This window comes from Dermacentor andersoni, chromosome 3 (genome assembly GCF_023375885.2).
Source record: "Dermacentor andersoni chromosome 3, qqDerAnde1_hic_scaffold, whole genome shotgun sequence".
Taxonomy (NCBI): domain Eukaryota; kingdom Metazoa; phylum Arthropoda; class Arachnida; order Ixodida; family Ixodidae; genus Dermacentor; species Dermacentor andersoni.
Window position 1 is genome coordinate 112,898,960 of NC_092816.1, and position 21,646 is coordinate 112,920,605.

Below are 21,646 nucleotides of genomic sequence, written 5' to 3' on the forward strand. Positions count from 1 at the left end.
TTTCGGGCCAGACCGTGTGCAATGGGGTCACCGTTACCCTCGAGCTCACTACTGCTGCTGCTGCTGTCGTCATGGCAGTCATCGCCCAGTTCTATGTCGCCTTCAGAAAGGCGAAGGTTGTGGAACACAGCACATTCCGCTAAAATGTTGGCTGCACGTTCCGGCTCGTAGAGCAGGGTGTGATATCGCTGAAGACAGCGGAAACGGCTGTTTAAGAGCCCAAGGCACCTCTCCACTACGGAACGCATAGCGCCATGTGCTGTGTTTATCTGACCGTCGGCTGTGTGCACTGGAGGATGGCCGGGAACTGGGGTCAGGAGCCACGGCTCCAAGGGGTAGCCACTGTCACCTGCACGAAGATGGAAATAGTACCTTGAATACTCCTTTGGCGCGAGGCAAGCTGTCATCTGAAGAAAGCTACAGCATCATTCAATAAAAGCAGACTTCAGAAGTTGTGAGCCCTAAGTAAAAGCATGAGTTGAACATGTCCATACCCGACACAAACTGTTAACCAATTTACAAGTTCACTATTGTCAATTACAGTAGTAGTAGTAGCACTAATGTGTGTTCATTTCTTCTGCTTCTGGCAGGCACTGGGTACGGTAGCATTACTAATACGTGTTGCTTTCGTCTGCTCCTCGCAGGCACATAATGTGCTTGTAACTTAACACTTCGAACATTGCCAATGATGGCAGTCAATGTCTTCATTTTTTTTACTCCCCATTCACTCATGTGCTTGTAATTTGGGTAAAAGTTTGGGTTGGAGCGGACACGACTTTCTGCGCTACTGAAGCGTGAGTGTGCCAAAAAAAATCTGTTGTCTCACCGAAGAGGTATTCCCCGGGATTCACGATGCGCCCCGCTTGGAACTGCCGGCGCAGTCATGTCGTCCGCCAGACGAAAGCGTCGTGGTCCGACCCAGGTCGCAGAAGGTCCACGGCCATGACCTTCATGTCCGCGTCGCAGACCTGAGGTAAAACGTAAACAGAGAAAGTGGCCGTTGACAAGAGCAACGTAACTGTCAAAAAGGATCGGCACCAGAAAATGTGAAGTTTACTTACGAACATGCAGTTGAGGGCGTAGATCCCTTACGGCACATGAATGCAGTCTTGCGCTCAGCCTTGGGCGCGACAATGGCTATGAGGCTGCCGTCGACGCATCCGATGACGCCGGGGATAACACCACGCCGAAGGAAACCCTCCTTCGCGGCTGCCTTTTCCTCGGCCATCTTCGGAAAATGTACCCACTTGTTGGGGGCTCCCTTGTTTACGACAGCCTCTGCCACCTGTCGCACGCACTCGCTGACCATCGACTGGGACACACGGATCGTCTCCTCGCTCCCAACGGACGTTAGGAAGCTCCCGGTGGCAAAGAAGCGCAGCGCACACAACACCTTCCGCTCCACCGACAATTCCCGTCGCTCGCTCCGCTTCTTGTTCCCCAGCCACTTTTTCGAACAACAACCGCACCGTTCCCTTCGAGAGGCGAAAATGCCGTCGAAAATGGTTATCCGGCATGTCAAATGCGTCGTCTGGCTCTCCGTGTTCACGTCAGTGATGGCAAAGAGTCACGGCCGTAGCGATGAGAAGGGCAGCCATTTTTTATTCCTTTGGAAAGGACCCTCCCTCTGGCCTTGCCAAAAATCTATGCCTTATTCTCCGCCTAAAGAGCGCGTCAACGTCACTATGCCGTTTCTGGTTTTCGCGGGTTCCTGACGTTGCGTAATTGACAGATAAAATGGGCGCGGCCCGGTCATTTTTGACCAATGCGTGAGCGGTGATGACGGCAATAGGCATAAAAAAAGTAATATAATTCCTACAACACCGCACCCCAGAAGTGGGTTCTATGCCTCTTGTCGATGCATGCGCCCATGGTGCAACGGTTTCAAAATCGCACTTCTGTACTAGGCCTACTGTGTTCAAACCTTGCGCTAGGACAACTTTAAGGATGTTCGTTCAATTATTTGTAAAGCAATAGTTTGTTTAACAAGAGTTGTAAAGTCACGAAGCCGTATGAAGCCAGACGTTTAGGTAAATCCTTGTATTAACTATCACTCCCATGCTGGCTGAACGACCCCGCTTGCAGCTGCCGTAGGTACTAGTGCCATTGTTCCAGCTAGTAATTATTGTATGGCACTCTATCGTCGCGGCTTTGGGTGGCTGCGTGTTGGCACCTAATGACTTTCTGAAAAAAATTCACATTGGAGGTACTTGTGCGTCCATGAGTAGGTGGTGGAAAGCCTAGAGAAGTTTATGTACTCACAGAAATTCAGCTACTCATGCCTAGGTGGTAGCTGCGGGATTTATTGGACGCGAAATAGAAGGACGAAGGGAATGGAGAAGGAAGTGACCCCGGACACATAGCCAAAGATTTCCACACATTAAAGGTAGCCAACAGACATCAACTTAGTGTTCTGCGCTCCGTGCGAGCTTTGAAACCTGTGCAATGTCATAAAAGATCGAAAGCAATCGCAATGTTCTACTGATCACGAAACCAAATTCACGACGTGTGCTTGAAATATCGCTTGTGAAATACATTTGAGGCGTGGAAAGGTGTGATTGGGTTCATTGGGCAATATTTCAATGATAGAGCAACAGAACACAAAAGCAACGTAAAAAGAGCAGGTACGGTAGCCATCTAGCCGCTCACTGTAATAAATGCGCAGGCGCTCCATGGTTCCGTAATAACAGATTTCTGAAGTATGCAAAAAAATAAAAGAAATTGTAGAGGAAGACTGCATAGGTCAAGCAGAAGGTAACTGTGTTCCCGCGGCGTCATTTAGCACTTAAAAGATGGAGATGTTTGCTCTGCATAACGACTTGTACTTGTAGTGCCTATGGAGCATGCATGACGGCTCTAATGTTTTCAACAGATTATAAATGGCTGGTGCTCCGTGGAATAAACTTCCTGTGTAAGTCAGCGCTCGTCCCGTCATTGTTGTTTTCTTGTTCATATCCTAATCCCTTCGTGATGCTTCAGGTTATATTATGTTAGCAAACGTTACGCGTGCAAGAGGACGATCACAGGAAAAAACGATTTAGTAAGCACGCAAGCCAAAAAAGGAAGGAGGGGAGATGGAAAACCAAGCCTGCCTCAAATCAACAAAAGCTGCACAGAAAATTTTTTTCCGCATAATAAAATGCAACAGAAGTGTCGCTTGCGCAATCATCACCCTTTTTCTTGATGTAAAAAACTTCAAAAAACACACGGACTATTTTGTTCTTGTTCCTGCCTAGAATCCTAATGTTCTTGAACATTGGCTCAAATCTTTTGCATGCAATGCAATGAGCAGGCAAGTTTGCTCCTTCTTTTTGCAGAATTACCAACGCATGCTCTCCTGCGCGTTCATTCGCGCGGCGCCTGTTTGGCTCACATATACTCGTCCACAGATGGATGGCATTTTCTATACCACACCCGTGGGACGTGGCATTCGACATAGTTATATTGTTGGCATTCAAGAAAGATTCAAAATGCATATGTCACATGCACGCATAGCTCTACGCAATTTTTTTTTACAACACCGCCTTTTTGAATGGTAAAGTGGACAGGTTCGCATAGTTTTTGGCAAGCATGCAAATTCTGAACCTTGCCGAAAAAAAATTGTTCATTTTTTTATTATTCGAAGCTCCAACGTTCATTTACGCTATCGCAGCACTACATTTATTAAGGGCTTTCACTAGCGCTTCAACAAACAAGCGCCACCATTTGCCCCGCTCTTTATTAGCGTAACGCTTTAAGGCTGAAGATTATCAAAAGTTAACTTGACAAATGTGGGCCACAAATTACCATTACTTTGGTGATAATATGATGTAATCTCATGAAGTATAATTGGATCTTCTTCACGATGGGCAAAGGGGAATTCATGCGAAAGATGTGATGTCCTTAGGCAACGCAAAAACTGCAGATCGGTTCCTGTGAAATGTCTTGACAGCGGGCGAATTTTTTTTCTCGAGCAGATGTTACTCTTCGTAGGGCGGAAGCCGTGCAAGAACTTGTGCCAGGCGGTGTACCTAGAGCTTGCATGAATAAAACCACCTTCTCTAGGTTACCTTTAAGAAGCCTATACATGCAATCAAATGTGACAATTAAATTGTTAATGCGAGCAGCTGAATTACAAGTATATCTGTTTACAGGCGCATGTCAACGCCTAACAAACATCTTCATGTTAACACGAGTACTTTTAAACTTACAAACGTAATTACCGCACAGAAGTCTTACCTATTGGGTAACCCAGGATAAGACAAATGCTGTCGCTGTAAAGCACTTGAAACTTGTAATGGCCCAGATTCCCATATTGGTAATGGGTACCTTGTATGGTGCCACCACTGATAACTGGAACTGGTAAAAGAAATTTAAGTTTAGAAATGGCAAACTTCTTTGACGAGGACTTACGGCGTCGCTTGTCTTTCGCCAACATATTTAGAGGCGTGATATACTTCCTGCAGCTTCTGTTCCTTTGTGTGACGTCAAGTTTACAAAGCCGCTACTTTCTCCACATCGCATTACGTGGCGAAAGCGGCCTTCCAGCAAACGCGAATATACATGTCACTGGAGCAGGTGGCGGCTGCAGGATAACATATTCCACAGCCGCACTCCATCATGAATATTAAGGAGACAGCATGTGTACTTCATGCCCGAGGAGTTGAAGCTGTGCACGATGTGGCCGTGCCGCAGCCCACATGGGTAGATTTCGGTTTCTTAACACTACATATACCAATGATTTTTCTGATTTGAGGACAATAAAAACTCATATGGAAACTAGCACAATTATTGTGGCACACACAGATTGATAGAGATGGCTGATGTGGCATACTCGAAAGAGTCAGCGAACTTTATTAGGCTACTACAGCTGACCTAACACTTTAGGCTGCATGTTACGATTGACATCAAGGTGGTTCATTTGTAACGTGCGTTGACATGCCATTAATATTCAGGTTGACACCAGGTTCAAAATATTACCCCAGCGACCTTCACTGGCATTGCATTAGATATGTTATTATATGTCTTCCTGTACACATCATATCAATCCTGCCCCGAAATTCGCGCATGTTTTTTTGGAACGGATAAATCCAAACTCATTGCAGCCGCATGCTTCCTTCTTAGGTGAAATGTGTTGCTAGCTACCAGATTCAGTTGCCAAATGCAGTGCTTTTCGTAAAGTGATTGGTTTTCTATTTAATAAAACTGTAGTAATTATTGACAGATCAGTTGTGATTTATGATGCAAGTAATGATAACACGTTCGAGTAATAAAGTAACAGAAGTGTAATTGTGCGAACTCCAGCAGGCAAGACGATAAAGTACTATGAAGGCAAAAAAAAAAACACTTTAAAGTGAACAGCCCACTTAACTGATATACAGAACTAAACGAAGAATTTCGACACGTTATAAATTCCCAAATTATTTGAAGCATTACCACGACAGTCTTTAGACTGTGCTGACCGGAAAATAACTTGGATTCCACATAACGAACATGAACGTGTTGATTTTTTCTCTTCGCCCAGTGCCGCTTGCGTTTTTCATTCCCTTCTCTGTCAAAAATGACTTTGGTACAGTATTGCGCAATCACGTTTGTATCCGCTCATTATGTCTTGATAAAATAATTTTCCAACAAGAAAAGTTACAGCGACGTTTCACTTGGTGACCGCAAGATACGCGCAAGCGTATGGACGCTGCGAACATGCACAGCAAGCACTACGGCGTCGAAGTAGAAACTGAAAGGGCGCGAACACGGTCGCTACGCTGATCTCGATGGTGCGACGCCTGGTGTGCCACAGGGAACGCGCCATTGCTAGACATGCAAAGAAGAGACTGTCTGTCTGAAAAACATTTACGTGGAGAAGTTTTCTACAGGGAGGGTGCGGGAGCTGTCCTTAAGGCGATGCCCCTTACAAACACTAGGCGGACTCCCCCGTACGGGAGCCCATTGGCGTCGGCCGCCGCCTGGGCCCGCACGACCAAGGCCCGTTGGGCCGTCACGTCAGAGCAGCCGAGCAGGGCTACCTCCCAGTCCTCACGGGAAAGGTTGGGTAGGGGGGTTAGTTTTGGGGTTTTTTGACATGCCCACACCACGTGGAAAATGTTTAAAGACTTTTCTCACAGTGCGGGCACTTCTCCGTGCAAGCGGGGTCAAAGTATTTTGAGACTGCCGGGCACAGTAAAGTTTTGGTGTAAAGGCGAAGGAGAGTGTGCTCCTCTACCTTTGTGAGGCCCTTACAGGGCTTAGGATAGATGGAATGGCCAGATTGGTAGAGCTGAACAATCTCTTTGAAAGTATAGGCGGGATTGGGTTTGGGGTCCTGACCGGTGGGGAACGAGAGTGGTGCCAGGAAAGTGAGCGTGCGGGTGACGGCATCGGCAGTCTCGCTTCCATCGAGGCCCGTGTGAGCCGGAGTCCAGATAATCGTGCGGTGCGATGGGGCACCGAGATAGTCGCTGTTTTGCTAAATTTTCTAGGCAAGGTACGGTATGTACTTCTGCTCCATATTGCGGCAGGCACCCCTCGAATTGGTGATGATGACCCGCGAGTGCTGATCTGTGGTGGCTAGCGTGATGGCAACCACCTCCGCGTGTTTAATGGTGTGTGCACGGAAAGTGAGTCCGTTTACTGCAGTGCTTTGGTGGACGAATGCGGCCGTGTACCAACCCCCAGGGTATGGGCCGGAGGCGTCCACGTAGAAGACTTCGTGTTTGTGTCTGTAGAGGCGAGCCAAGGCTTCCACTCGCGTGAGGCGTCTGCCACTATGGTCCTGTCGTGTCATGTTGGTCGGAAAAGGGCGCATGTGCAGGGCACACCTCCACTGTGATGGGATATGTACGCGTACTTCCGTATGTATTGAATAATGGATGTGTAGTCGGGCAAGGAGGCGACGACCCGACAGCATTTTAGAGAGTCTTGTGTGTTGGTTCATCAAGTGTGCCTCTCGCAGCTACTTAAAGGTGTTCACCATCCCCATGCCCAGGAGTTCCTCTTTGTAGGCAGTGATCGGGAGGTTGAGGGCCCGCTTGTAGATTTTAGAGAGATTGACTTCGAGTGCATTCTCGTCCAATTTGCGTAGGCGGAGGTATGGAGCCGAGTATAGGACTCGACTGGTTACAAATGCATGGGCCAGCCGCAAGGTGTCTTTGCATCGTAACCCCCCGCGCTTGTTCGAAAACCGGTGGGCCATCCGGCCCACCTGGTCCCCCACCTTACACAATTTGGCCAATGTTGTGTCAGCTCTGCGCTTTTTGTGAATAAAGAGCCCCAGTACTCATATCTTGGCGTGTTCGGGTATGGGTCCACTGCTAAAGGAGAGGACGATTTTGGTGGTGCACGTTGGTGAGGGGCGTATGTGCACAAATTCAGATTTGGCCGAGGAGCACTGAAGGCCGCATCGACGGGCATAGTTCTCTACGATGTCTGTCGCTTGCTGCAGTTTCGCCTCCATTTCTACTACCGAGCCCTGTTTAGTCCAGATGGTGATGTCGTCGGCACACAGCGCGTGCTAGATACCGTCGACCTTCGCCAGCTGAGCGGTAAGTCTCATCATTGCCAAATTGAATAGGAGGGGTGAGAGGACTGCTCCCTGCGTAGTCTCTCGCGCGCCTAATTGGCATGGGCCGTGTTCGCTGTACTGAATCCGAATGTATGATTGTCGGTCAATGAGAAATTGCCTAATGTGGTTAAAGGTGCTTTGGCCGCAATCCGTTTGGGAAAGATGTGTTAGAATAATTTCGTGGGTCACCTTGTCGAAGGCCTTCTTCAAATCCAATGCGAGTACTACTTTGTCATTGAGTGGATATTCAATCAGGTCGAGAATTTCTCGGTCGAGTTGAAGCAAGGCATCCTGTGCGGACCGGTGTGGGCGGAACCCGAACGTGGTGTCTGCGAAAACATTTTTGTTCTCCAGAAACTCTAACAGCCTGTCGCGCACCATCGTCTCCATTAATTTTTCCCACACAAGAAGTAAAGGGGATGGGGCGGAGGTTGTCCGTGTTGATGGCTTTAACAGCTTTGGGAATGAAGGTGACCAGAGCGGTCTTCCAATCAATTGGTACCGGTGTTTCCCCGATCCAAATGGAGTTGATGTAAGCGAGGAGTGTGGAGTAAGCAGAGTCGGGAAGGTTGACAAGTAATTTGACTGTGATTTTGTCCTTTTGTCCCGTCCCGGTGCTTTACTCACTTCATTTTTTGCCAGGCCCGCATTGAGGTCGTGTAGCTGGAACGGTTGGTCCATCTCCGCGTTGTCGAAACCTGCATACAAGCATGCGGGCCCTCGGGGGTCCTACCGAGTACAGAGGTATTGATCTCGCAGTTTGCATGCCAATTTTGAAGTGTCTCAATTGAAACTGTGAATGGCTCGTTGGAGATGTTTTTCTGTTTCCGCTCGTGTTTGGGTGGGGTCTATTAGGGTGCGGAAGAGGCGCCACCTCCTCCGGCTGGACATTTGTTACGCGGCCGTGTTGCATCGGTTCACCCAATTGGAGTCAGCGAGTTGGGCGGTGTACTCTGCCGCTAGATGGGTAAGGTCGGCGATGCGAAGTTTGAGTTTCCGATTGCTTCTTTGCCGGCGCCATCGGCGGACAAGGCTGTGACAGGTCTCCCAAAGGTGTAGGAGGTGGTTGTTCACCTCTGGGGTCGCCTCTGAGAGTTGAACTTGTGTTTCGGTGGAGTGAAGGGACGAAACCAATTTGTGGGAGCAGACATGGTACCCTTGCTCCTGAATTGAGGTCGAGTTGGTGTACGTTTGTCGGAATTTGGTCTAATCCTGCAATTTCGCCTGTGCGAATGGTCTTGCCAATGGATGGGTGCGAATAGCTGTATTGAGCATGCAGTGGTGTAGTTGTATTGAGTATGCAGTATGCACGGAGGGCTTCCTCGGTGTTGACCTAGTCTGCGTATCGAATGTTTCTGGTGAGGGTAAGCTCATGATACGTGTCCCGGGTCACGGAGTTACCCACGCGAGTTGGGTGGGCAGGGTCGGTGTGGAGAGTAAGGCCCAGCGTGGACATAAGTTCCGCCAGCTTACGTCCACGTTTCTCTCCACGCGCGTATCCCCAAAGTGTGCTGGGGGTGTTGAAATCGCCCACAATCACCAGCGGATCCTTAACCGCAGCCTTTAAGGCATGGCTATAAGAAGGTCTGCGAAAGTGGTGTTGGCTAGTCTAGGGGAACAATAAATGTTGAGAACGTGTAGTGGTGGGCCCTGTTTCCGTAGCGGAATAAGGGTCACCATCAGGTACGAGAATTCTGTTTTGACGTCAAGGTCAACGAAGTTGGCTGTGTAATTTTTATGCACGGAGATACGGGAGAGGGGGTCCTGCTGAAATGAGGCGTAATTTGTAATTGTGGCGCCGCTCCCTGGCTCCTGGAGGGCTACCGCAGCAGGAAGGTGCTCGAACGTTGTGAGGAAAAATCGTAGGTCGGCCCGCTTAGCGTGGGCCTTGAAACCTTGACAGTTTCACTGGGTGATTAGGATGGGGATAGCCAATTTGGAACGGAGGAATTTCCTGAGTGTAGGGGTGCCTGCCTTGATCGGTAATTAAAACTCTTGCTTGGGCTAGTTGGTTCATGCTTGAATTAGTAAAGGCAAGGCGCAGAAGACTAGGACTCAAGAAGAAGAACACAAACGACAGGACCGGCGCCACTCACAACTAAGTTTATTTCCGCAACAAGCCTGCCTTATGTAGGTTAATCAAGCCGAATCACACACGAAACATTAGAAGTAAAAAAAAACAGCAATCTATCGACCACTCGGGAATCATATCTGGCACAAAATATCAAATGAGCAAACAAGAAATACGCGTGGAGCAGCACGGGATGCAATTCATCGAGTATAGTCTTTTCCAAACCAACCGGGACAAAAAACGAGACATAAAAAGTACCGTCTATGCTTCACTATCAAACTATCCACAACATAACACCCTTCAAATTCCTAAGGCCCAGTCAGTGATAAAACCCGCACGACTATGGGAATAATGACCAATGAATAACGCGGAAAAAAAACATAAATAACGGCGTCTTAGTACAGCGTCTGCGTCAAAATGAAAATAAAAGTTGGGCACGGATTCGTGAGGGGCCCGCACCCCCTCCACGAGTGGAATATGTTGCCCGCACAGGCCGCAAATGTTCTGTCTCAGGTTTGGGCATGCGTCTATCCTATGGCCGATGGCACCGCACTTGCCGCAGGCAGGGATTGTACGAGAGTAGGTTTGGATGGGCACCAACATGTTGCCATAGTGAATAAGATGCGGTTTGTCATTTCCGGCGAAGGTAACACGCACTTTGTTCGATGTGCCAAATTTTCTCACCTCAACAATGGTGCCTGCTCTCCAGCGCATATTTTGTTGAAGTGTCTCCGTGGTGTCCGAGTTGCACACCACAATGACACCGTGACAAACATGTCCGCCATCTTGCCGTAGATATCCGTGGAGCGTGACCACTCCGCGTTCGATGGTGACAGCAAAATCCCCGATCACTCGATCTGCCGTCGCTAGGTCCGGGGTGTGGATCACAATCTGATTTTTTTCTCTCGAAGGGAGAATCGATGCGCCCTCTGCCCACTTGGACCCGCAAGGAAATATGCAAGGAAATATGCTCACGTGGCTTTACAACGATCACGTAGTCGTCCGGGTTGGGTTTTATTAGGGGGGCGAGGCTTCCAATTCGTGAAGACCTTGCCCTTGCGTCCCGCATGCCGGAGGCAGGGGCGGCGGCGGGCGCCACCATCTTGGCTTTCTCTTGCAAGCGGCGAGCGGCCTCTATGAGGAGAGCTTGACTTTGAATATTCGAAAGAATCGCTGAAGTTGTCTCCTCTGTCATCTGAACCGTCGTCCAGGGCATCGCGTCTGGGTCAAAGCCACGCTGGGTTAGCGTAGAGGCGGCCACGTTGCCTCGGGAAGCAGTCTCCACGCCCCTGGGCATCGGCATCGCCCCCGTGGCGGGGTGAAAAAGTGCTCTAAAATCGCCAAAAATCGGCCCACCTGGGTGAAATTGATGTCCACGTGTGCCGGGTGACTTGCTTGATCAGAAGGTAACAAATTTGGTGGGGTACTGTGAAGTTATCCGTGGCCCCGGCCGAGAACGCTCCCCTGGCGCGTCTCCCAAGAAGAGACGCCGCGAACATGCACTGCGGGCACCACGGCGTCTGAGCAAAACGCTACGCGCGAAGGCGAGCTCTCTGGTAGAAACGCGGCCTCTTGAGTGGGCCATTTTTTTGTTTTTGTTTTGGGCTTTTAATTATTCAGTCTGAGAAGGTTTACCATAAAAGGCATTCGCTCTGGGTGTTTTATATCATAACATTTCTTTGTGGGCTGTCATTCTCAAATTTCGGCGGAACAATTTTGTAAAGAACGCATGACAAAGTATGGACAACTTTAGTGACAGTAGAACAAGGTTTGTATGTATAGAATGTTTCGCGGCCACTGACAAACGCCGCCGAATACAAGAGCTGGCTCGTTAACACTTGCGCTTAAAAAAAGAGCTTCGCTATATGGGACCCATGCAGAGCTACTTCACACTTACTGGCACATTGTGGAAAAAAATCAGTGCCATTTCTTATGACAGTTGCGTTCTACCTTCATGCCCGAGCGCTTGCTAAATTTTGTGGTTTCAAACGTAGTCCGGAGTTAAGTAAATACCTTCTTTTCTTGGTTTGTGTCCTGCTTCTCCACACACGAGTTCTTCCTCATCCTCACCATGTTCAGCGCCATCCCTCATCTTAACCCTGAATATGTAATGTTCTTCTACCCTAACTCACCTACAGCCAGCAACACCTTATTCACTGGGTTTAAATAATAGTTTAGTTGTCCCAGGAGAGAAAACTTACCATATACCGTGGCATTACTGAACAAGCACAATTTATTGTCTTCATATAAACCAGCTGTGAACTGACGGAATTTAATTAAAGGCAGTGTTGCTGAAGACGTAGAAAAGCTGATTAGCAACTCCGCAATGTTACCGTGTTGCTACTAGTTGAGTATGATGGTATTTTTTCAGTAACATCTGTTGAGTTTCGCTTGCCCTTGTAGAAGGGGCCGGCAGCGTGCTAACAATCAGGGGGTAATACAATAGTAAGATAATTTACGTCAAGAACTCATCAAAAGTGAAAGAATCGTACATACACATAAAGGTTAAGAACGAAAATAAAGATACAATTTATAGGTGGAGAGCAGTCCGCAATCAGCATGGCGTTGAACCAAAAGCGGCTGTGGAATAAAAGAATACAGGCTTTGATTTTGCTACAACACGTTCTGATTACGTTTTAATTTAAGTACCTTGTGAAAAAGTAATTCAAATTACATGAGATCGCGAAGCACTCCATCACACTGAACTGTTTCAGCGCTTTCCGCTTTATTATCTTTCTTGAAGTCACATAATGCTGTGTTATCGAATTTTACACAAGCTCGACTGTTACCAAGAGCAGGCACAGATACAATCCCTGTCTTCTGCTGAAATCCATGTTTTTTATGTTAAGAATTGGTGAATATGGGAATTTTCTAATAGCAATCAGATATTACACGCTATTTCTGTTCGTATTTCAAATTAACTATTCACTGTTTCCAGTATTCCGAACTAACCAAATGTTCCGCAACAACCAACAGCTTAAATTTGGTAACTATTCTCCAACTGCTAACCAAAGTATCGGAACAATAGCAAATGTTTTCGAAGCAAACCAGAATTGCAATCGGTAATGCAAGCTTCATTTGTGCTTTCAAAGTGGAAGCCTACATTACGGCGTGTGTTTTTTTTTTTTGTAGTGCGTCATTTAGTGTTTTACATTGTCTAGTCATTTAGTAGTTATGTCGTTTATCGCACGACTAATGACGTTTTCTTTGAAATTGGACATTATTCATGCGTCCACGGCGTTCGAATCTTTAAGCAGTTTCTGATATTTTTCGGCGGCAATTTATTTAGCGTTCCTAGAAAGCTAAACACCCGGTAGCCACTCATTCCTGGTAAGGTTATTTGCAACTAGGCTCTAAAAATTTTACGAGTTTATTTGTACAAGTTTTTAGGGCAATATCGATCTCGTGTTTAAAGCTGATTGCTTTTTCCTGGTGCTTTGCCGTTTTTGCGCATTAGTGGTCACAGGGACGGTTAGATGATTCTACCAAAGGAAACACTCATATGGTACACGCACGCGTCTGCCTTTGTCTATTTGATGTTCCATATGCTTACTATTTCTATTCGAGTCGTGTTCTTATAAGTTGATGTTTGCCTACTTCAATTTTATATGCATATCAGTTAACGAGTTTTGTTTTAATACTACTACATCAAGCACAGACTGCCATATTGGGCAGTTGCCACGTCAAAGAGTGCGGCACCTGGTACGGCGTCCCGACCCGGTCATCCCATCGACTAGTAATTCCGCCTATGCTTTTAATGTACACTGTCATATCCACAGCCTAATCAATAAAGAGATATGTCTTGGTAAGCGATACATTGAAATTTAGCGATGTAACATTGGGCAATTATGAACATGGAGCAATGAAAACATTACTAGAATTTTAATACGGTGCACCCGCACAAGATTAAGAAGCGAAACATTTTAAATAAGATACCACGTGAACCATTCTCTTCTCGGACGCACCAAAATACGTTACATTATTTGAATCACCATTTCTAGAAATGAAACGTATTAAAAATTACCAGCGATTACGATACTCCCTAATTCGAAATATGAGCGCCGTTCTTTACATGTTTTCAATTCGCGATATATCGGCTGGCGTAGTCAATTTGTCTCGTGGGGCATGTTGCAAACGGAGCGCAGTGTGTCGCGACTGCCTCGCTAATCGGGAGACTGCGAGAGGCAGCGCGTGGGTGACGACGCGTGGGCGCTATTCACCGGAGCCGCCGCATGGAGACCTCCGCCCAAGCAGACCCTTTTTCGCACATATGGTATCGGTGACGCACATCGGTGAACAGACGACGCGCGCTTCTCTGGCGTCATCTCGTGGCAATCGTTGGCGCAGAGCCTGTCTTGCGCGGCCCCGCGCTTTTCTTCTCACGCTTTCGCCATACCCTGCGGTCCCGCTTTCCGCCTCAAGGCTCCCCTGCGCCTTCCTCTTCAACTTTCCTCCTCGCGTTCTCTTGGGTATCGCATACTTTCATCCCGCGCTGCGGCTCGCGTTCGCTCTTCCATCCTTCGCTGTGCTCATTCGCTCGGTTACGAACGGACGCAGCAACGGGCGCCTAAGAGCTGCGCCCAAAAAGTGCGCGTATGGTGGGTATGCAATGCGATAAATAAATTTACTATTTGAAATGCCTTGTAGGGAGAAAATTTTCATCTAAAGAGATTCAAGATGTTAAGAAGAGAAACACCTTAGAAATTGTTGCTATTTACGTTATTATGCCAACTTCCTGCTGACGCTATGTCAACATGCGCGCCCTGAGGGCAAGCACGCCAGCATTGTGTCGTAAGAAAAGCAGAACACTGCCTGAATTATTCGCTAAAGCGCAATACGCCCGGCCTGACTACGATTAACAAGAACATGGCATAAAGTGTGACGCCTGACATTCTTCTTGGAAATACCGCTGGACATTACATGTCTGGAAGGTGTGTTTGCTGCGCAGAACGAACAGGAGTACCGCTGAATTTGCAAAATGCAAAATGACAGGTGCATATATGTGCCGCATGTTCAGTGGAGGACAAGAGCCGTGACAACAACTTGTATTTTCAGTCATGCGGAAGCCCAGGCATCACTGCAACCGCACGGAAAGCAAGATTGCCACTGTTCGTAGCACGCAATTTAAAGAGTAAATGAGAAGATTGGGGGTTAACCAAGGGGTCCGATATTTATTAGTAATATCATAAGAAGTCAACAAACACTGACACCAAGGACAAAGTAGGGGAAAATACTTGAGCATAATAAATGAAATAAAGAAACGACAAATTAATGGAAGTTGAAGTTGATGAAAAAACAACTTACTACACGTGGGGAACGATCCCACAATCTTCGGATTTCGCGAAGGTTCTGGCTTCTTACGATATGACTAATAAATATCGGACCCCTTGGTTAACCCCCTTTTTTCTCGTTTATTACATAACGAGGGTCTCGAATGCGGCTATATTGACACCTTGAGGTAGCATGCATGGGTTTTTTGACCAGTTGCCCTCAGCCAAAAATATCACGTTCTCGTGACGCTTGCGGCAGAAAGGACGTTCCACGTCTGACGCCGAGGTTTGTGAGTGGTGGCGCTGGCTAACACTCCTAGGGTTCTGCTAGGAAACATATATATCCAAGAAAGTGGATGGGGAAATGGCGCCGCGGTAGCGCAATTGGTAGAGCATCGCACGCGAAATGCGAAGGTTGTGGGATCGTTCCCCACCTGCGGCAAATTGTTTTTTCATGCACTTTCATTTCCATTATGTATCGTTTATTATTTCGTTTGTTAAGAAATATAATTTTCCCTATGTTGTCCGTGGTGCCAGTGTTTGTTTCTTATGATATGAGGAATTTAGTGAAAGTAAGACAGGGTGCAAGGGTCGAGCGAATGCTGAGCACGAAGGGTAATTTGTCAGACAGTTTACGAAGTAAGGATAGTAGTTTTATCAGTTGCATAAACTCGTAAACATTCGTTTACTAAGTAAATTAACATGCATGGTCTCACGCGTACACAGGCAAACAAACACATCTCACCGAGTGACCACGGACACTGGCTATCAAAATGCTGGCGTGATAAAGAGTGGCAGAAGCAGCCAGAGAATTTACCTTCGTGCTTTCTCTCACTTCAACGTTAGCTAAGCTGCAAAAACACAGCGCACACGAAGCTATCAGCCCTCGGCGCAGCTAGACTCTCTGTACATAGGGCAGATAACTTTCAATATAGGGCCCGCGTGGCCGCGCTCAGCCGCGTTATTGGCACCCGCTGGAGTACAATTCCGTACCCCCCTCACCTACGGTACCTTTCGCGCGATAATGCGGCGCGCTTTCTTCATCCCTTGCGCGCGCCAGATCGAGCTAGCAACCTCAGTTCACGCATGCTTTCACTCGCACACGTACATACGGTGTGCGGCCATGATGTTATCATACTTGGACTTTGCATGGAAAATCACAGCGAGTCCGACACCGACGACGACTGGAGTGTCCATATAATTGCTACCGTAATAAAAATAAACAGGAGAAACAAGGAGAGGTTGGAAGCGTATCGCGGCGTGGTGCCGTGAAGTCTGACAGCCATGCGGTAACGTTCGTTGCCGGGACGGAAATAACTCCACATGGACATAAATGGGTACACACAAAGCTTAGTTTGCTCACTATGTGTGCGTATGTTGGAAAGAGCTGTGCAGTTAGTTTCATGGTACGCATATTTCCGTTACACAAAAGAAGTCTGTCGCATTAGGCCAACATCGATGAAGAAAACTTAGAGTTGGCTCCTCGCCATAATGGCTGCTGTGACTCCTGTGCTGCTCGCTGTACTTGTAAATATTTGTAAATACGCGTTTTTTGTGCAAGATTTCTGGTGGAGGTGCTGGGTACCCTGCCTATTCGTCACCATCATTCCGGCACGTAACTCCGAAGTGGCTGCCGCGTTTTTCCCTCGGCGACGGCCACTGAAGCACCCACCGCACCGGAACTAATCGCACCGCAGTCGTCCCCACCGTCTGTCATCTTATCGCTTCCAAAATATCTAGACACCTTCTGTGGCGCAGATCAAAATTGGATTTCCTATTTCGAGCGTATCAGCAAAAAGAAAAGTTGGGACGATACCCTCATGCTGGCAAATGTGGTATTTTAGCTTAAGGGAACTGCACGCGTCTGGTACGAGACGCATGAGCACAATCTCACCAGCTAGGACCCATGCAAATAAAAACTGAACGACTTGTCCGCCAAGCCCTTGGATCGTCTGCTAGCCGCTAAAAAATAACTTGATTCTCGCGCGCAGTCACCTACTGAATAGTGCATTTCATACATTCAGGATATTCTAGCGTTTTACAGCAGAGGTTACAGTAACGTGTCCGAAGCGAACAAGATCGAGCACATGCTCGTAGGCATCGCCGATGACGCATTCAACCTTCTGGTATTCAGGGATTGTGCTACCATGGATGCCATCGTGAAAGAGTGTCGGCGATTGGAACAAGCCAAATCCCGCGGTATTGCCCAGCAATTCACCAGACTCCCCTATACTGCCACATCGTCATCATGTGAAGAGCCACCAGAGAATTTACAATCGCCCCCTTCGGTCACTTACACGTACCCTTCGTCGTGAAATAGAAGCAATGTCATCAGCCCCTCTCGTGTCCGATGTCTCGACTGCTAACCAACCTATGGTTTCCTTTATTCAAGCTGTGGTTCTACAGGCGGTCGCTAATTTGGGACTCTCCTCTGTCTGCACCGTGCGCGTTCCACCAGTTCCACCAGTCACTCCATCAGTTCCACCAGTCGCACCGAGGGCCAGCCCTTTTATTCCCGATACCGCAATCCCGCCGAGTGGAGGACGCCAGATGATCTCCCAATAGTTTTCGCGTGCTCTCTAGTTGGGCATACTGCGCGGCACTTCTGAAGCCGTCGGACGTCGCCGACTGGCTGGAGCACCCAGAACACTCGTCCTGAAGGCTACTCCCGTACAACATCTTTGTGCTCTCTAGCGACTGACGCGCCCTATGTCGACACTCGCACCAATGTGTATAGCAGGTCACCATCACCGCGCGGCCGCCGATCACGCCCGCCGTAAGCCAGCCGCTTCCCTTCGCCTTCGCCGCAAGCCCGCCGTTTCCCGTCGCCTGCCAACCCTGAACGCAACGCAACCGAAAACTAATGAGTGCAGCGCCCGGAGGTCACGCTGCATTCTTGACCCGGCTTCGATATCCTCGTCTTATTGTCCCTACCCGCTCTAATTTGCTCGAAGTCCAAGTCGACGGTGCTACTGTTAAAGCCCTTATTGACACCGGTAAACAAATCTCGGTGATGAGTGCTAGTCTTCGTGAGAAGCTGAAGAATGCCCTGACTCCTGCCGTGCAACGTGCAGCAAGAGTCACCGATGGAAGCACACCTGCCGTTTTTGGAACATGTACTGCCCGCGTCAATATATCTGGCCATCGGACAAGTGCTCTGTTTGTTGTGCTTGAGCAGTGGCCATACGATGTTATCTTGGGCACTGACTTTTCATCTGCACATTCAGTTCTTGTCGACTGTGGCACCGGTGTCCTTCAACTTGAACTCCCTTCTGTCCACGAGACTATTGATGCACGGCCTACGCAACTGTGCACTGTCGAGTTTGTGCGACTGCCACGGCAGTACGCTACTTATGTTCTTTTGAGGCCCTCTCCTTCTGTCGCTGACGGGAATTACGTTGCATCCCCTGCTATTGACGCTGTCTTGGCACATAATGGGACCCTACCACACACGGTTGTCGAAATTATCAACAATGAAGCTGATCTCCCTATGCTCAACTTCGGCTTATCCGCCCATGTTCTACGTTCCGCAATTGCGCTTAGAACGTTGTCATCCCTAAGCGACTGTCAAATTTCCAGGCTAACACCTGAAGCCCCTTCATGTCCTACGAGCGCAGCAGGATCTATCAGCGTACCCACCATTGAATTAAACAAAATGATCGCTGCGGACCTTTCACCTGCACACGCTGCTGACCTTTGCCATCGGGATGTTTTTGACTTCGACAACCGCCCGCTAGGCCCTACTGCAGTTGTCATGCATCGAATTGGCTCCGGCGACGCAAACCCTATTCATCGTCGTCCGTATCGTGTTTATGCTGCTGAACGGGCGATTATACAAAAATAAGTCGACAAGATGACAGAAAAAGACATTGTACAACCCTCGAGTAGTCCATGGGCAGCTCCAGTTGTGTTCGTCAAGAAAAAAGACAGTACTTGGCGTTTGTGTGTCCATTACAGACACCTAAACAAGATCACTAAGAGCAATGTATATGCGTTGCCTCGTATATATGACGCCCTCGACTGCCTCCATGGAGCGAGTTATTTTTCATCCATCTATCTGCGGTGTGGCTATTGGCAAGTTGTCGTAGATTCTATGGACCGCGAGATAATCGCATTTGTAACACCTGACGGGCTATACCAATTTAAGGTTATGCCCTTCGGTCTATACAGTGCTCCAACCACATTTGAGCGCAGGATGAATTCCCTCCTTCGAGGCTTCAAATGGTCGACATGCTTATGCTACCTGGATGACGTCATTGGTTTTTCAACGATATTTTCCAGCCATATTAAGCACCTGTCGGCCATTCTCAAAGTGTTGCACAGTGCCGGTCTTCAGCTCAACTCATCCAAGTGCCATATTGGTCCCCGCGAAACAACGGTGCTCGGACACCTTGTTAATGGCATAGGAGTCCGACCTGACCCTGAAGAAATTCGCGCCGTGAAGCATTTCCCCCTACCTTTCTCTACCAAAGACGTTCGCTCCTTCAGTGGCTTATGTTCTTACTTTCGTCGCTTTGTCAAAAATTTTGCTGACATTGCCCGCCCACTCACCGAACTTCTCAAGAAAGACACGCTTTTCTAGTGGGGCCGTAGCGAAGCCTATGCATTTTGTGCGCTTATACGCCTTCTCATAACTTCTCCTCTGTTGGCATAATTTGACCCTTCTGCTCTTACGGAAGTTCGGACGGACGTCAGTGGATACGGAATCGGAGCAGTCGTTGCCCAGCACCAGTATGGTCGTGACTGCGTCATAGCGTACTCTAGCCGCCTGCTATCTGCCCCAGAGCGCAATTATTCAATTGCCGAGCGTGAATGCCGCCTTGTTTGGGCCATCTCCAAATTTCAGCCGCACCTCTTTGGCCGTCCATTCACAGAAGCAATTGACCACTATGCGCTCTGCTGGCTTTCCTGGCTGAAAGATCTTGGACGCTGGGCTTTGCAGTTACAAGAGTACTCGCTTTCCGTCGCGCACAAGTCTAGCCAATTACATCAGGACGCGGACTGCCTGTCCCGATGTCCCGTCGATCCTACCGACAACACCAACTCTGACACCGATGCTTGTATCCTTTGTATCTCGGACTTCATGCCGGCGATGATCAACGTCATGATTCGGCTTTACGTTCCATCATCGACCGTCTCAGATCCGGGCCTTCAGACGAGTCACTCCTGATATTTACTTTACATAGCGGAATTTTGTACCGCCCCAATGTACACCCCGGAGGTCCTGAGCTGGGGGTACCTTCCCACGCGCGTTCCACTGTCCTCCAGCAGCTTCACGACGAACCCACAGCAGGTCACCTTGGTGTCACGCGCAGTTATGATCGTGTGTGGCGTCGTTTCTTTTGGCCTGGGCATTATCCCTTCGTGCAGAAGTATGCTGGCAGCTGCGAGCTGTGTCAACGACGCAAGAGGCCACCGACGCTTCCTGCCGGCCTTCTTCAGCCTATCGATGTCCCAGTAGAGCCGTTTTACCGCGTCGGCCTCGATCTGATCGGACCTTTCCCTACTTCAGCATCAGGGAAAAATGGGCCGCTGTCGCGACTATGCCACGCGCTACGCTATTACACGTGTGCTTCCAACCAGCTGTGCTACCGATCTTTGCCAACTTCCTTCTCCGCGATGGGATTCTGCATCACAGAGCTCCTCGTCAGCTGCTCGCCGACCGCGGTCCTTACTTCTTGTCCCGTGTCATCGATGACTCCCTCTGCTCATGTTCCACAAAACACAAGGTCACCACCGCCTATCATCCTCAGACAAACGGTCTCAGCGAACGACTGAATCACACCATAACCGACATGCACTCCATGTACGCTGGCACCGACCACCGCGTCTGGAATGCTACATTACCCTCTGTTACATTCGCATATAATACGTCACGCCGCGATACTGCAGGTGTTATCCGTTTTGTCTTCTTTGTAGCCGTGAACCGACACTCCCCATAGATACTTTCACCACAGCCATCGGAGTACGCCCAAGATGCCATCGTAAGTGCGAACGCTGCACGTCATATCACACGTGACCGCTTTATGATGTCGCAGGCATCACAGAAATTGCGTTACGACTGTCGTCATAAGGATCTGTACTACGCTCCAGGATCCTTTGTGCTCCTCTGGTCGCTCACTCGACGAGTTGGTCTATCAGCGAAGCTTGTACCACGTTACCACGCTCCTTATCGCTTTCGGCGCCAAGTTAACGACGTAACGTATGAGATTGCACCAGCAAAGCCAATGGTGCCTTCTACCCCGGTCGAGACTGATGTAGTTCACGTTGCTCGGCTAAGGCTGTATAACCCGTCTGTTGATGCTGCACTCTAGCCTACCGGATGGTGCGAGCGTTTTCGCCCGGCGGGTAATGCCGCGAGAGAGAAGTCTGTCGCATTAGGCCAGCATCGATGAAGAAGACGTAGAGGTGGCTCCTCACCATATTGGCTGCTGTGACTCCTCTGCTGCTCGCTTTTAAATACTCGTAAATATTTGGAAATATACGTTTTTTGTGCAACAATATTATTAGCCATATGGGCATAAATTATCGCAGCCCACGCAAGAGGTCGCGTTTCAACCCGGAAGCTCGCCTTCGTGCGTAGCGTTCGCCGCCAGTGTTTCCCGCTAAACATTACGGTTGCATAAGCTGCAGTTGCCCGGAAGCGTGAGATGCAGTCTGGGATCTTTGAATGCTGTCGCGTTCCACTCTTAAAGGCGAAGGTTAAGCGTCCTCCAAATATATGCGGACTGTTCTTTCTATGCGTCACGTCGGAAGGGGCTGGTTTCT

At 48.5% G+C, this 21,646-nt stretch overlaps 1 pseudogene; it reads right to left on the minus strand.

Annotated features, from left to right (window-relative positions):
• Positions 1-881: 881 nt before the first annotated feature.
• Positions 882-21,646, minus strand: part of LOC126540247 (uncharacterized) — a 47,617-nt pseudogene continuing 26,852 nt past the window's right edge.